Source organism: Mytilus californianus, unplaced genomic scaffold, assembly GCF_021869535.1.
Source record: "Mytilus californianus isolate M0D057914Y unplaced genomic scaffold, xbMytCali1.0.p SCAF_3, whole genome shotgun sequence".
Lineage (NCBI taxonomy): Eukaryota > Metazoa > Mollusca > Bivalvia > Mytilida > Mytilidae > Mytilus > Mytilus californianus.
Window position 1 is genome coordinate 105,597,478 of NW_026262679.1, and position 15,248 is coordinate 105,612,725.

At 32.2% G+C, this 15,248-nt stretch overlaps 1 protein-coding gene across 2 annotated transcripts in view; it reads right to left on the reverse strand.

Moving 5' to 3' along the window:
• LOC127735670 (immunoglobulin superfamily DCC subclass member 3-like) overlaps nt 1-13,285 on the reverse strand; it is an 82,555-nt gene extending 69,270 nt beyond the window's left edge. Inside the window, exon 1 of one of the 2 annotated variants that reach the window (XM_052245919.1) lies at nt 13,149-13,285. The gene's annotated coding sequence lies outside the window, so the exon portion shown is untranslated. The remainder of the gene's footprint in view (nt 1-13,148) is intronic. The other variant, XM_052245912.1, reaches the window with a different exon arrangement.
• Nucleotides 13,286-15,248: the final 1,963 nt, after the last annotated feature.

A 15,248-nucleotide genomic window follows, 5' to 3' on the forward strand; every position in this document is an offset into this window, starting at 1 on the left:
TTTCAAATTGTAAAAGCAACAAAAAGTCTCATTTCGTAAAAAAGAAACCAGATCAACATAAAATTCAAGCGGTACTGAGTATCACTTAATTCAATAACTAGTACATACACAACTAAAATTATCAAATCCACGCATAAAATGAATGGTGTTTATGAAAAGTTCTCTAGATGAATTTGTAAGTACAAAAAAATGTACGATAAGAGGTGAATTTAGTCATCGAATTGGAATAAAGATGTAATATTATATCAGAAAATCATTATTGATAATCCAAAAAGAATCTGTGGAGTCTTTTTATAAATTCATATTTATGTATCCTCTAAAAGTAAATCACAAACATTGGGGTATAGCTAAATCATATACTGAAACAACTGTCTGATAATCTATACAAGCATAAAGTCTATAAGGGTCAATCATCTGAAAAAATAATAAAAAATATTGATATTTACGTAAAAATAACTAAAATTAACAATTGGTTGCCCCATTTTTATCTTCTTTCTTTTTATAAAAACTTAACTTAGATCCACTCTCAACTGATCTTGTAAAAAGTTTATGCTTGTCTATAAAAAAGTAAAATAACAAAAGTACCGAACTCCAAGGAAAATTCAAAACGGAAAGTTCTTTATAAAAAGGCAACATCGAAAGCTGAAACACATCAAACGAATGGATGAAACAACTGTCATATTCCTGACTTGGTACAGGTTCATCCTTTTATCCGTTAAAACGGTGGACAAAACCTAGTTTCATAGCAAGCAAAAAATCTTTCTTGTACGACAGTCGCATAGAATTCCAAAATAGTGACAACAATGTGTGAGCAAAACAAACAGAAACAATAGGTAAAAATGTCAAAAATTGGGTACAGCAGTCAACATTGTGTTATAAATTAATCTTAATCACTATAAAAAAATAAATAACTATTTCAACAAAGAAAATTAAAATTGTATACAGACACTCTATAGAAAAAGTACATAAGCAAAAATGAAAGACAAGAATACAAAATTGACCATAGCACAATAATACAATGGCGGGATGTATAAATACCGAGCCACGCCAAAAGTACATTACCAAAAAAATGGACAAAACAGTAAAGGTTAAAAATGTTCAAAGACAAATAAAAAGACCACTATAACACGTATTTAAGATGATAAACAGCGTCAGTACCTAGAATCTATACTTCAAGACCATCATGTATTATTTGTGAAGTTGATACGGAATATTTATCAACAAGGTCTTGGTATCTTTCAATGAACTTTTTTAGAAAAAGAACGAGATGTTCTTTGACATAACCCTGGTTCATCAACTTACTGCTCACTGGTGACGTTTTATAAAGTCTAAGTAGCATCTGCAAGCTGTTGAATACCGAATGAGTTAGAAATGTATATAAAGGCAACAGTAGTATACCGCTGTTCAAAAGTCATAAATCGATTGAGAGAAAACAAATCCGGGTTACAAACTAAAACCGAGGGAAACACATCAACTATAAGAGGGAAACAACGGAACAACAGAAACACTGAAGTGCAACAAAAACAAACGCCAACATACATAGAAACGAACTATTTGATAACAACTGCTATCCCATATGCAGATGAAGTTGGTATATTGCTGCTAAGGTTGGGGAAATTTATAATTTCAAAATTAAAATCGTCTCGTTTGTCACAGATTCTGGTACTGAGATGACCGCTTATGTCAAATTCACGGTATAAGTCTAAAATGAGGCGGAGGAAGCCGTGTTATAAATTTCTAGATAAAAGAGAGAAACATTAAAATGGAAAATAAGTCATAATTTTAAGGGCAATAACTCCTTTATGATGTCAATTGAAAACTTCTTCATCATTTCAAATATTTAAATATCTTGTTTTGCTGATAATTTTTTTCTGTTGACAGATCTATTCTCAAGATAGAAGGCAAAGATGCCGAAATGAGTCAAAAATCGTCATTCAATACATGAAATAAATATATGGTTTCATTCAGGTCAACATTTTTGTATATCTTATATTGCTGTTGATACTTTTCCAGATAATAACAAGAAATGCTTAAATTCATTAAATATGATCATCATTTTAGGGCAAATATACCTATAAGGTATCAATTTATAGCTGTAGTCATAATAGAATCTTTGTAGATCTTGTACATGTAAAGCTGTTGGAGTTTTTGACTGTATATATTTAAGGTTTCAAGATAATACAAAAAACTCGATAAAAATGAGGGAAAATTCGTCATTTATGGGAAATGTCTGATGCAAGGCGCTATTTATGGTGAATTAAGTTATTGCGGTTTTTTATAGTATTGTTTATCATTTTTTAACTGTTTACAGTGTTTCTTTTATCTATTATAAACAAAAAGTTACGACAAAAGAGATGACATCAGCTTTCCAATTGTGAACTTTCCATTTTTATGTAGCAACATTCCAGCAGCGCTTCATACGGAGTATATATCTCCCAGTTGCTACGATAATCCAGGGCTTATACTTCCTATCATGATTTCCTTGAAAGAGGGTTGCTGCTGACAAAGAAGCTATCAAACCAAGAGTTCCAAGTGGTGAAGTCGAAATCGTCACTTCGTAAATTTTACGGACGCCATCACGAGTTGGTTGACAGTTATGGAATATCCGTTTCACACATGACAGCGGATATGTTCTAATTGTCGTAAATACAATCCCGTCCCCTTTTCCCCGAATGTGACCTACCGAATTGGACTTATTACCGGGTTTTACTAGCATGAGCAACACGACGGGTGACACATTTGGAGCAGAATCTGCTTACCCTTCCGGAGCACCTGAGATCACCCCCAGTTTTTGATGGGGTTCGTGTTGCTCAGTCTTTGGTTTTCTATGTTTTATTTTGTGTACTATCGTTTGTCTGCTTGTCGTTTTCTTTTTTTAACCATGGCGTTTTCAGTTTATTTTCTACTTATGAGTTTGAATGTCACTTTGATATCTTTCGCCTCTCTTAATATGTTTCAATAAGGCAAAGTTGCATAAATTGAGAAATAAATTCTTCACGAAAGGGCATAACATCCTTTAAGGAGTAGTGTGAAAATTTTGATACTTATTATAGATAGGATCTAGATATTAATATTCTGGACATTTTTTCCGTTACATTTTCTGTATCTTGTATGATTTTCAAGATATCAGAAATATTACCTTCATTTTTCCCTTATGTGTTATATATAGCCAAGGCGACCATGTTGGACAGGATTTTAGCGAACGACGGACGCCAGGCGATGTAGATAAACTCATACATGCTATATAGAGTTACAGCTTTTGCAAGTCGGGTAAGGGTTGAAGGCAAAAGCAGTTTACGGATGTTCAAATCTTGCAAATCGATTAAGAAGATACAAATCAAGGTAACAAACATAATCTGAGGGCATCTAAAAAGAAGCGAGATCGGGTACGTCGACAGGATAATTGTCTCCTTAACCATGCATCACCCACCATGCGAATGCCAACTCCGGCAAAATGTCACAATCAAGAATGGGACATAATTTGTTAAATTCCAAATAAGACGACTATACGGATGATCTTAGCCCGCAAAAACATGTCGCTAGTGACACAACGGTCAACTAATGTGTGATGTGACATTTAAACGTCGATTTCAATCGGTCTTCTTCATAACTCTGTTGGAGCAGGTTTCGTGTTAAAAGCACTTTCATTTTAATGAAGTCCGGATATTGTGACTATGCACGAGCGTAACGTCTTAACTGAGCTTTGTAAACGGCATACGATGGAACAAAGGACGTCATACAACTTAAAAGCTCGCATGGCTTTTGGTGAAGTTACGCTTAAAATGACATAATACGTACTTGATAGATTTGTATATGCGTAAGACCCTTCTTTGTAGATAAACCTTCATGACAAAGCTTGGGACCAAAATTCTGGAAAACATTTAAAATTAAACACCAAAAAGAGAAATACATGTACTAAACAGATTAGCTAAAAAAAAATGCACAAGATCAACTTTAACCGAGGATAAGTAAAGCCTTTTCCAACTGATTTTTACAGTTTGTATAGTTGTTATACCACTGTCTTTTCTAGAGGATCCGAGTTATCAACGGGCCGAGTTGTTTTTTACTCGGGCCTGACTGGGTTTCGTTTGTAAAGAGTACCATTGATGTATGACTATTGGCAAGATACATACATTTTGTTCCAGAATAGTCTGAACATTTTTCGGAATATGATATGATGTGTTTACTATAATTATTTCAAGTGAATGAGCAAAATAGTTACTATATAATTTGAAAAGAATTGATGTAAAATGAAGTTATTTTGATGTTATCTCTCAAAAGATTTTAACTTTGTAGTATCAAGAAGGTGTTATAGCTATTTGCAAGATATTTTCTTTACAAGCAACGAAACTAGCATCCTAATAGATAATTGAAGCGCTCCTTGTGCTGGAGTAATAAATTAACATTGAAATAAAGATAAAGAACACTTAAGCATCATGAATAAATGTGGATAGTGTCCACATGTGGACACAGATGATGCCCCCGCTTGCATATCATATAGTTATAAAGGGACATAACTGAAGAACGGTAAAAGTGACGCTACCCAAATTTGAACTTGATCTGAGTTTTGTGGTAATAAGCATTGTGTGTAAGTCTCATAATATTTGGTTGAGGCTAACTTAAGTAGAGAACAGAAACTAAAAATTCAGCAATTTTTCTATTTGTAAACACTCATAACTCTAGAACGGTTGTGTATAAGTTTTACAACATTTGGTTGAGACAAACTAAAAAATTCAGCAATTTTTATGTTTATAAAGGGACATAACTCTAGAATGGTAAAAGTGTTGCCACCTAATTTCGTACTTAATCTGTATTATGTAGTAATGAGCATTGTGTATAAGTTTCATAACATTTGGTTGAGGCAAACTCAAGTTAGAGAACTGAAACAAAAAAATTGTACTTGATCCTTACTGAGTTTTGTGGTAATGAATATTGTGTATAGGTTTCATAATGTTTGGCTGGGGAAAACTTCAGTTACAGAATGGAAACTAAAAAATTTTGCAATCTTTCTATTTATAAAGGGGCATAACTCAATAATGGTTAAAGTGACACTACCCAAATTCAACTTGATCTGTGTTTTATCAGTGGAAGTCAAAATTAAACATTGCATTGTATAAAGCAATGATTGTAGTTGATTCAACTATAATCATGGTCAAAGGAAGATAACTCCAATTTTAAAAATATATTATATAAACTTGATATTTAGAAGAAAATAAAAATTTTGCAATTTTTCCTTTTATAAAGGGGCATAACTCTAGATCGGTTAAAGTGACACCACCAAAATTCAAACTTGATCTGTGTTTTGTGGTAATAAGCATTGTGTATCAGTTTCATAACATTTGGTTGAGGCAAACTTAAGTTAGAGAACGGAAACTAAAAATTTTGCAATATTTCCTTTTATAAAGGGGCATAACTCTAGATCGGTTAAAGTGACGCCACCAAAATTCAAACTTGATCTGTGTTTTGTGGTAATAAGCATTGTGTATAAGTTTCATAACATTTGGTTGAGGCAAACTGAAGTTAGAGAACGGAAACCAATTTCGGGACGTACGTACGTACGTACGTACGTACGTACAGACGGACAAGGGTAAAACTTAATGCCCCCTCCGCTACGGCGGGGGCATAAAAATGTGTTCTACGAATTACATTCCTGGCGCAATCATCAAGTTTACCACAACTATTAGAGCCTTAAAATAATTACAACTTCATTTGTTATTTTATGAACGATATATACTAGTATATGAAAATGATATCAATCAACAACAACAAAAGACTGAAAATGTTGACTATTTTTCGTATGCATGCAAATAAACACATCATAGATACCAGGAATGAAATTTTGTATATGCGTCAGACGCGCGTTTCGTCTACAATAGACTCATCAGTGACGATTGAATAAAACAAAGTTAAAAAGGCCAAATAAAGTACGAAGTTGAAGAGCATTAGGGACCAAAATCTCCTAAAAGTTTTGCCAAATACAGCTAAGGTAACCTATTCCTGAGATAGAAAAGCCTTAGTATTTCAAAAATTCAAAGTTTTGTAAACAGTTAATTTATAATTATGACCATATCAATGATAATTCATGTCAACAACTTAAACTTAACGTACATGACTACAAACTTATAAATTATCGATAAAAAAGAGATGACGTTACGTTGTTAAACCGTCAAAATAGTTCATCAATTCATTCATTATAGATCATTTTCCGGTAACTCATGGGCCCGACTTGTGGAATTGATTATCACGTTGTGGTCTTTTTCCCTTTTTTCATTAGAATATTTTTATTCTTCGTCAACATTAAAATAAAAGCTTTATTATAAAACTTGAACAATAAAATCTAAAAAAAATATTATGTTAAAATTCACGTCGTACAACTCAGCTCATACGACGATTAGACAGAAAATTGTACATTAACTTGATATTATGCATATGTATGTGCCATGCTTAACCGGTGTGCCGAATACTTTGCAATGACTTTGACAAGTTAACTTAGAAGGTAAAATGTTTCAATATTGATTCATTCCGCTGCATTTTTATGCATCTGCCCTAAGTCAGGATCCTGTTGTTTAGTGGTTGTCGTTTGTTGGTGTGGTTCATAGGTGTTTCTCGTTTCTCGTTTTTTTTTTATGTATAGATTAGACCGTTGGTTTTCCCGTTTGAATTGTTTACACTAGTCATTTTGGGGCCCTTTATAGCTCGCTGTTTGGTGTGAGCCAATGCTCCGTGTTGAAGACCGTATATACTTTGACCTATACTTGTTAACTTTTTATACATTGTGACTTAGATGGATATAGTTGTCTCATTGGCATTCATACCGCATCTTCTTATTCATATTGCCCATCAAGACATCTGTATCTCTTCAAATATCTTTACGATATTTTCCAAACTTGCGATTCATCATACATCATCATGAGTGTCTCATTCTGAGACTTACTATTTCAAATACGAGCAACAGCCTAAAAAAATAAGCCACATAATGTCTTCTACAAAGAACTTGTTGTTAGTGTAATATTGCTCATAAGTCATTATATAAATTGTATACATGTAAGCTGGACATTTCGTTTTCGTACACAAATATGTCAGGTATGACATCTTTCATGTAATGACGTCACATAGATGTTACAATAACAGTCTTTATCGACTTGTCCACAAACGAATAAAATTACAGAAAACAATTAGTCTGTTTTATAATTAAAATATGTCTACAAAGAGGTTGTTGCGAATAAATTAATTTTGTAGCACGGATATTGCCCATATTTAATTTACCATCTGTATACTACATGCAAGCTAGCAATTTTATTATCGTAAACTATGTCAGTTACTGCACGTAACATTTTTGCACTTGCTTGCAAAAGAAAAGGTAACACAAAACATTTAGATTATTTAGAAAAAATGTTGTTATCAACTCGTTTATTCTGACCCATCCACCTTTTTCGGCTCCGAATTAGTTTGTTATGGTGGTGTTTAAAAAAAACGAGACATTTCTATGGTCCTTATTTGTACAATTGATACTGCATATCTTATGTTTGCTTCCAAACATACGATTATTTCCGGAATTCTTAACACATTTTCTGCTTCAGTTCACAGAATGTATAACAGTCACTGAAGGTTGTTTAAGAAAAGAAATTAATGTTCATATACAGTTTTATCTAATAGAAAGCGACATAAAATCGGGTAATTGAATTATGATTAATATTTCTGATTCGATTCTATTTTTACTAAAATTGTTTGCACATTTAATCAACAGCCTTGACCAAAAACTTTTTAACAAAACAAGTTAATGCAAATATAACACGTAGTCGATACAACATAAATTTGTTGGTCCCTGATTACAAATTAAAATAATACAAGATAACAGTTAAGGTTTAGTAATGCCTCGTGTTTTAATTTCGTAATGTAGTGGATTAAGTCTGTTTGCGTTACCAATTACCAACTATTCAAACATTTTCGTTTATCTTTTTAAATGCATTATTTTCATTAAAACGCCACTGTAAAAATATATTTCATTTATATAATTTACTCGTTGCTAAGTGTAAACTTCAATATTGCAAAATAGTTTTCGTTTTCTATTTATTATACGTCATCACGTGTCTATCAGTTTCATGGTAAAAAATCCAAAAGTGCAAATAGGAATCGAATGGAATCTATTAAAGCTTTCATCTTCCATTCACTAACAGAATTAAATGGCAAAATATAGTACGGAAAAGACATATCAGCACTTTCGTTGGTCTTTAAATCAATTGAAAGTTTGAAAACTAAAGTAAATCGTCAATCATTTTGTATTTCACGGCCAATCTTTTCATGAACATCAATCACCTCTTTTAATATTTTAATATTCTAACATCACAGTTATAACGTTTTTCTTAAAATATATTGATACTAAAGTCCCTAAAATTACCAGATGCAATTATGTAATAGTGGTAGTAGGATCACAACCTTTATTATTAAGTCCATTACAGGGGGAAAGAAAGATCTGAAAGACATTTTTAATATTCTGATATTAAAAGAGAGGCGGAAGATACCAAATGGTTTTTTCAAACTCACAAGTCGAAGACAGACAGACAACGACACGGCAAAAACAAAACAAAATACGACGAAAAATAAAACAACAGTCTACAAAAAACAGCATAGAAAAATAAAGACTGAGCAACACAAACCTACTAAAAATGTGTAAAACGTTTTGTAAAATACCCCTTATCATTAAATTCATGCAGATGAAAATGTACTTCAAAACGATTAATCCCTTAATATATGTGTGATGAAATTTAGTAAAAGTCTCGATTAAATTGTAATATTTATATCTTTGTCTTAAAATTTCTTTGAGTTCAGTGGAAAATAGAAATATTGTCATTCCTAGGCACCTCGCACCCTGCATTAAAACCCATGTTTAAAAGGGGCGATATTTTTTTTTAATTATGGTTTATTTGTATGTTTCGGAGTTAAGTCTGGCGTCAATTTCGCTGAATTTTTATATATTATTGTTTAGGGGCCAGCTGAATCCCGCCATCGTGTGCGGGATTTCTCGCTGCGTTGAAGACCCATTGGTAGTCTTGGGCTGTTTCCTACTTGTTGGTCGGGTTATTGTTTCCTTGACACATTCCCAGTTTCCATTCTCTATTCTATGTAGAAAGTAAAAACGCGCAACCACGTCAAGTCGGAATGAGAACATTAAATCTTTGCGTAGGGAGAGTGCCGCGCTCTCTGCATTTGAAAGAAGCTCATACCTTGCCTCTCCTCATTTAGGAAGGGAAATGCGGTCTGTTGCAAGGCGTCGATATTTTTGCTCTCATCCAACATAACTTTTCCAGTGGCAGTCAAAATTCTCCCCATTCATTTCAGTCTACCCACTTTACCAAACATACCAATGGATTTATTATTTTAATTTCGTCTGGAATGTGCAAGAACTTTTTGCCACTGGACACCATTCAAGCAAACATCCAATCAATAAACGTTCAAATATTAACTGAGAAATATGTACTCCATATGAAGACGCCAACGGAACATTGCAACACAGGAAAGGAATAAAAAAAGAAAGCCGCCATATTTGCCATTCGTTTTACGGATGAAAATATCTAATTTACAGTTTTAATTTTAACATGAAAGTCTTCTAAATTACAGACATTGCGAAATTATCAGTATCAACGTTAGATATATTAATGATTTGTTTATTGACAATATGTAAATGTCATCTTAATAACTAGTTTTACTGTAGATAGTGAAAAAGTTTAGTCGCTAATATGAAATTCCAATGACTTTTTTCTAAACAAATTAAATGTGAAATAGAACTATCCATGGTGTTAATTAAATACCCTTATCCAATATTGATGATTTCGCTCCTTTGTAATAAGCATACATATAGAATGACTAACGTTGGCGCTGTTTTATAAAAAAAAAAGTATACCAAGAATACTTCCCTTTTTTCTTGCTTTCCGACAATTTTGACGTTTCAAACTAATGAGAAGATTACTTTATAAGATGGCACCCCTCTTAATGCTTTACATAATGTTAGTTATTGTGACTTCCTAATTCCTTACAATTAATTTATGTCAAAACATTACCAAAATCATAGCAGGTAGCTAATCTATCTCATATCCAATTAAAACATTATATTTATATAGGCGTTTTAGTTTGCTAATTGGCTATAAATATTATCCTGTGGTTTTCAACTTAGCATGTAGAATTGAATTTCAGGATTCAATGTTAAAATGATATTAATCAACAAACTCAAAGCGTTTACACCTTTTGTTAGATAATGACAGCAGAAATAAATTGATGCTTTTATATTCTGTGAGGAGTAGAAACATCAATCAAGAATTTTTAATTAACAGAACATGATGATGGTTTATCAGTTCTTGTATCATCAAAATATCTACATACACTCTACTACCATCAAGTACAGGCGGTATGTTTTAAATTAAATACTAAAAATTGTATATATGATTGAAATTCAAAATGGTGCATTTCTGTAATTGTCGTGGAATCAACAATTATAACAGAAACATAGAAACACCGAAAAATATTGGCAAAGATATAAACTGTACAAATTTTTACTGCACCAGATGCGATTTCGACAAATAATGTATATTCAATGATGCTCGAGGCCAAAATATTTGAAAATCTAAAACCTAATACAAACGTTGAAGAGCTGCTCAACCAACAGGAAGTAAAGTATAGCCAAAACTGGACAAGGAATCAGAGCTTTACATGAGGGAGATACATTCCTTAATTTAAAATGATTTCTAAAATTTTATAACTGTTTACAGTAAGCATACCAACAAGATATAATACGAACTACCTAAAATTTTAAAAGCCTTTAAAGTAAATCAGACCAATGAAGAGGCCGAATACCCACTTACAGTAAAACCAAGTGGTCAGACAGACAACTAGATAAAAACACCAGTGCCAATTCATTATTTTTTTTATACAAAACAAAAAATTTAATCAAAGATGACAAGGCATATTATAGATGGCAAGGCAATTTTCACTGTACATTTATATACTTAACTTTGATTTTTCAAAATGACAGGAAATTGGCCCTTTATTCTTTGCAATAAAAATCCATTTTCTAACCAATTCAACTATTTTTGGCAATTAAAGCTTTTTTACCCTGTTGTTATAGCAAATTATAGCGGTACGTTTAATCTAATTTTTCAGTCGGAAATTGGTCATGAAAGTCCTGTCAATATCTCAAAACAAACATTCGAAATTGCTGCGTTTCTCTTCATCCTGATTTCGTCCAATTAATATCTGGTTGGTATTGTCAACAATCAATTTATATTACATTATTTCACGCTGTTGCATGAGCACTGCACAGTATATTTCCCAAAATAAAACTTTAACAAAACTCGTGTAAAGAAAGTCATTCATTAGCAAGTATTTGAATGTAATAAAACATTTTGTACTTTATATATCATCAAATATTTTGTTTAGATTCTCAAAACAAAAACAAAAAAACAATCATTTCCAAAAAAGATATTAAAATTATCTTATTTTTCAATCATGTTACATTTATTATGCATTACTTCATTGAAAGAGGAAACATACAATGCATAAACAATGAAACAATGAAACAGTCATTCTTATTTAATGTAACCAAGGTCTAGACAAAATCAGGCTTATTGAAATTTCCAATCCAGTGAGTTCAGCAATCCCTTAGCAGTTCATTTGGATTATTTCAAGTTATATTTAAAATGTTCTTCTTGTATGTGTACATTGAAGTACCCACTTTGATTGAAATGACCAGATCCGTCTGCAAATGAGGATCTTTAACATTAATTTTAATTCTATGGAATAAAACACAAATATTCAGATCATAATTCCATAATGATGTAGGTGCTCAGAATGACTTGTGTCATTCCTGTATCAAATAAAGACGACAGTAGTTTATCGATTTTCAAAGCAGACCATTATAGATACAGTGAAATATGAATCTGATATAATGATACAGGTATTGCTACTATCACCAAAGTTGCTTCACCGATACAGTCAAAATCGAAAACGTTGTATACGATATTTTGTGCAAAATATCTTTTTAGATAAGGCTGTTGCTCTTTTTTTTAACAAAGGACAAAAAGGATGCACCTGCTTCAGGCAAGGTTTCGTAAAACCGTATTTGCTTATCTTTTGTCTATAAATGTATTTCTGCTTTTGATTTACACCTCAGCTTCTAACATTTAGTATTTTACGAAATATCGAAATATGAAGATAATAAATAGGCAAACAAAAAATCGTAGGTCGAGGTCATAGTAAATCAAAACATAAATAAGAAAAAAAACAAATAGTTACAAACATTACAAAAAATATTTCATACAAGATGATTTTGTTAACCCATATATGTTCTTGGAAAATAATTCGCTCTAATGGTGACATTCTTCGTACTAGAAGCTGTTGAAAAGTCTTTAAAAAAGAATTTGGATTAAAAAATGAATTAACATATAATATATCTCCCTTTGAAATATTAAAATTTCACAGATAAAAGTTGAATTCCTCAGGAATTACATTATTATTACTTTAAACTCTTCATCGGAAAGTAATGTTCCTTGGGTTTTAAAAAAGTTTTGATTGCATACGGATTATATTTCCAAAGGTCCTTACCAGTATATAATTCAAGTCTATTACTGCTACCCAAAATTAAGTTTTGATTACGACTATATCTTTTGCATCCATATCTCATGGGAATTTTTTTCCATTATCATTTTTATCCAAATAGTTGAACATTTTTCTGGAAGCAAAAGGATTGTATCATAAGAAGAAAGGGACGTTAATGCACGTTGTATGTATTGTTTTATGCATATAATATATATTTTTATTTAACTCTTTCGGTACAAAATAAAGACAATAGTAGTATACCGCTGTCCAATAGTCATAAATCTATTTAACTGAAACAAGTCCGGGTCACAAACCAAAACTGATGGAAACACATCAACTATAAGAGGAAACAAAACATAGTCGTGTTCCGCCTTTACATGCAACACAAATCTTATTGAACTATTTAAACTACAACAAGACTAATTGTTAGTTATAATGAGTATGAAAAACATAAAAAGAGTTGTGAAAACGCTTTCGTATTGAAAGGTTCGTCAATTTTTTTGTTACACAAATACCCCTAGTGTAATGATTTTGACCGAATCAAAAAGAAAGTATCTTACCTGTTTTATTTCTTGTAGAAATCTGGTCTCGAGAATATTTTCTTCTAGACAATGATAACGCACAGGTGGTTCGAAGTGGTCTATCAAAGTCACATTAGTTTTTGAATCAACCGTTTATCACATTCCCACCTAAAACATAACATACATATATATCATGGTGGATAACACTTTTCTACAAAGTTGATAAGAGAATCAACACTAGAGATTCAAAACAGAACATTAAACATCAACCCGACTTAATGTTAATGAGTCTTACTATTTTCATTCTTAATTATACGCCTTTTTGCATTTGCTGTTTCAGTTAATTATTTCGTTATACAAGATATTGTATTATTACTCCGTGTGAGAATCCTGATGTATGAGCAGCACCCTGTCTGCCAATGTTATATGATACTGAGAACTTCATGAGACCTTGTCACGCCAGATTCCAAAATACATAACAGTCAAACTTACGAATTTAAACTGGTATATCGGTGTCTGTAAGGAAGTAAATATAATAATTGTTTATCAAAAGAGGTAGAAGACACCCATAGGACAATAATAAATCAAAATTCGTAGAATAAACTGTTGACAAAGAGAAAAGCCTCGCCTATCGACAGAAAATTCAGAAAAAAACAATCTGACGGACAGCAACTTGCTAATTAATTCAAAGATGCTGGACCATGACCTAGGGGGCAGGGCCTCGAAATGGGCGACACACTAAGATGTAGTGATAGTAATGCAACTTTATAGAAAATATCATTGATCTATCACAAGTAGTTCCTGTCAAACTAATTTAAGCAGAAATCTTAACATTGAAAATTGTTTACTAATTGAAAGTTGCTGGACCATGACCTAGGGGGCAGGGTTTTGAAATGGTCGTAACTGAAATGTACTGATTGACCATGACCTAGGGGGCAGGGCCTCGAAATGGGCGAGACACTGAGAAGTAGTGATAGTAATGCAACTTTATAGAAAATATCATTTATCTATCACAAGTAGTTCCTGTCAAACTAATTTAAGCAGAAATCTTAACATTGAAAATTGCTTATTAATTGAAAGTTGCTGGACCATGACCTAGCTATGGTTTTGAAATGGTCGTAACTGATATGTACTGAAAGAAAATATCATTGATCATCACAACTAGTTCCTATAAAAACTAGCTTAAGCAGTAATCTTAACAAATGTTGACGCCGACGAGGACGCCGTCGTCGCCGGAAAAGCAACACATATGGCTCTCCTTTCTGCTAAAACAGACAATACTTTGGCAAAAAAAAACGAAATTCGACGAAGATAAAGTCAATAGTCTAAAAAACACTACGCAGTAAATTGAACATCCAAATGAACGTCCTTACTCAGACCAAACGTATTTATACTACTATATTATATTACGTATTTATACATCCCGTTCTACTAAAAGGACTCCCTGTCAACATCTGTTCTACTGTCAGACGGGAGATACGAAATACATAACAGTAGCTGTAGATTTGGTGTCCAACCAGATAAGAAGCAAGGTAAACATGTTCTCAAGCACTAGTTCAATAAAGTTATTGTGTTAAAGGGCCATTAGCTACGATTTAGAAAAAAAATAGATTATGATTTTTTTTCTTTTCAAACATTTATAAAAGTAAAATTTTGAAATAATATTTTGCTAAAAGCAGCCAATTTGGTTCAATAATGTCAAAATACGCTTGAAATAACGCTAATGTATTATTGGCTTGCAAGTAAATAGTAAATAATTCAACTTAATTTGGACCATATGCATGCGACCTTCAATTTAACCCTTCACTTGAAATGGTTTGCGCATGCGCGAATCATGTTCTGTTATCAAACGAAAAATAAGACCAACAAAAAATCATTCTTATACAAGTAAAAGCAATGATTTATTAAATCTATGACATGAAATCAAACTACAAAATCGGCATTACACGATTGCACGTGCTTATCTGTGTATTTGCATTCATATTTATGTTAATATCGGGTCATAGACCATCGGCATTCTTCGAAAGTCACCTCGATAATTAATAAGATGGCGTCCAGTCTGGAATGCTGGTACTTTAAAAAGATTTGTAAATTGTTTCTTTTGAACTTTTTGTAATTTGGATGTACGTTTAAGCATGT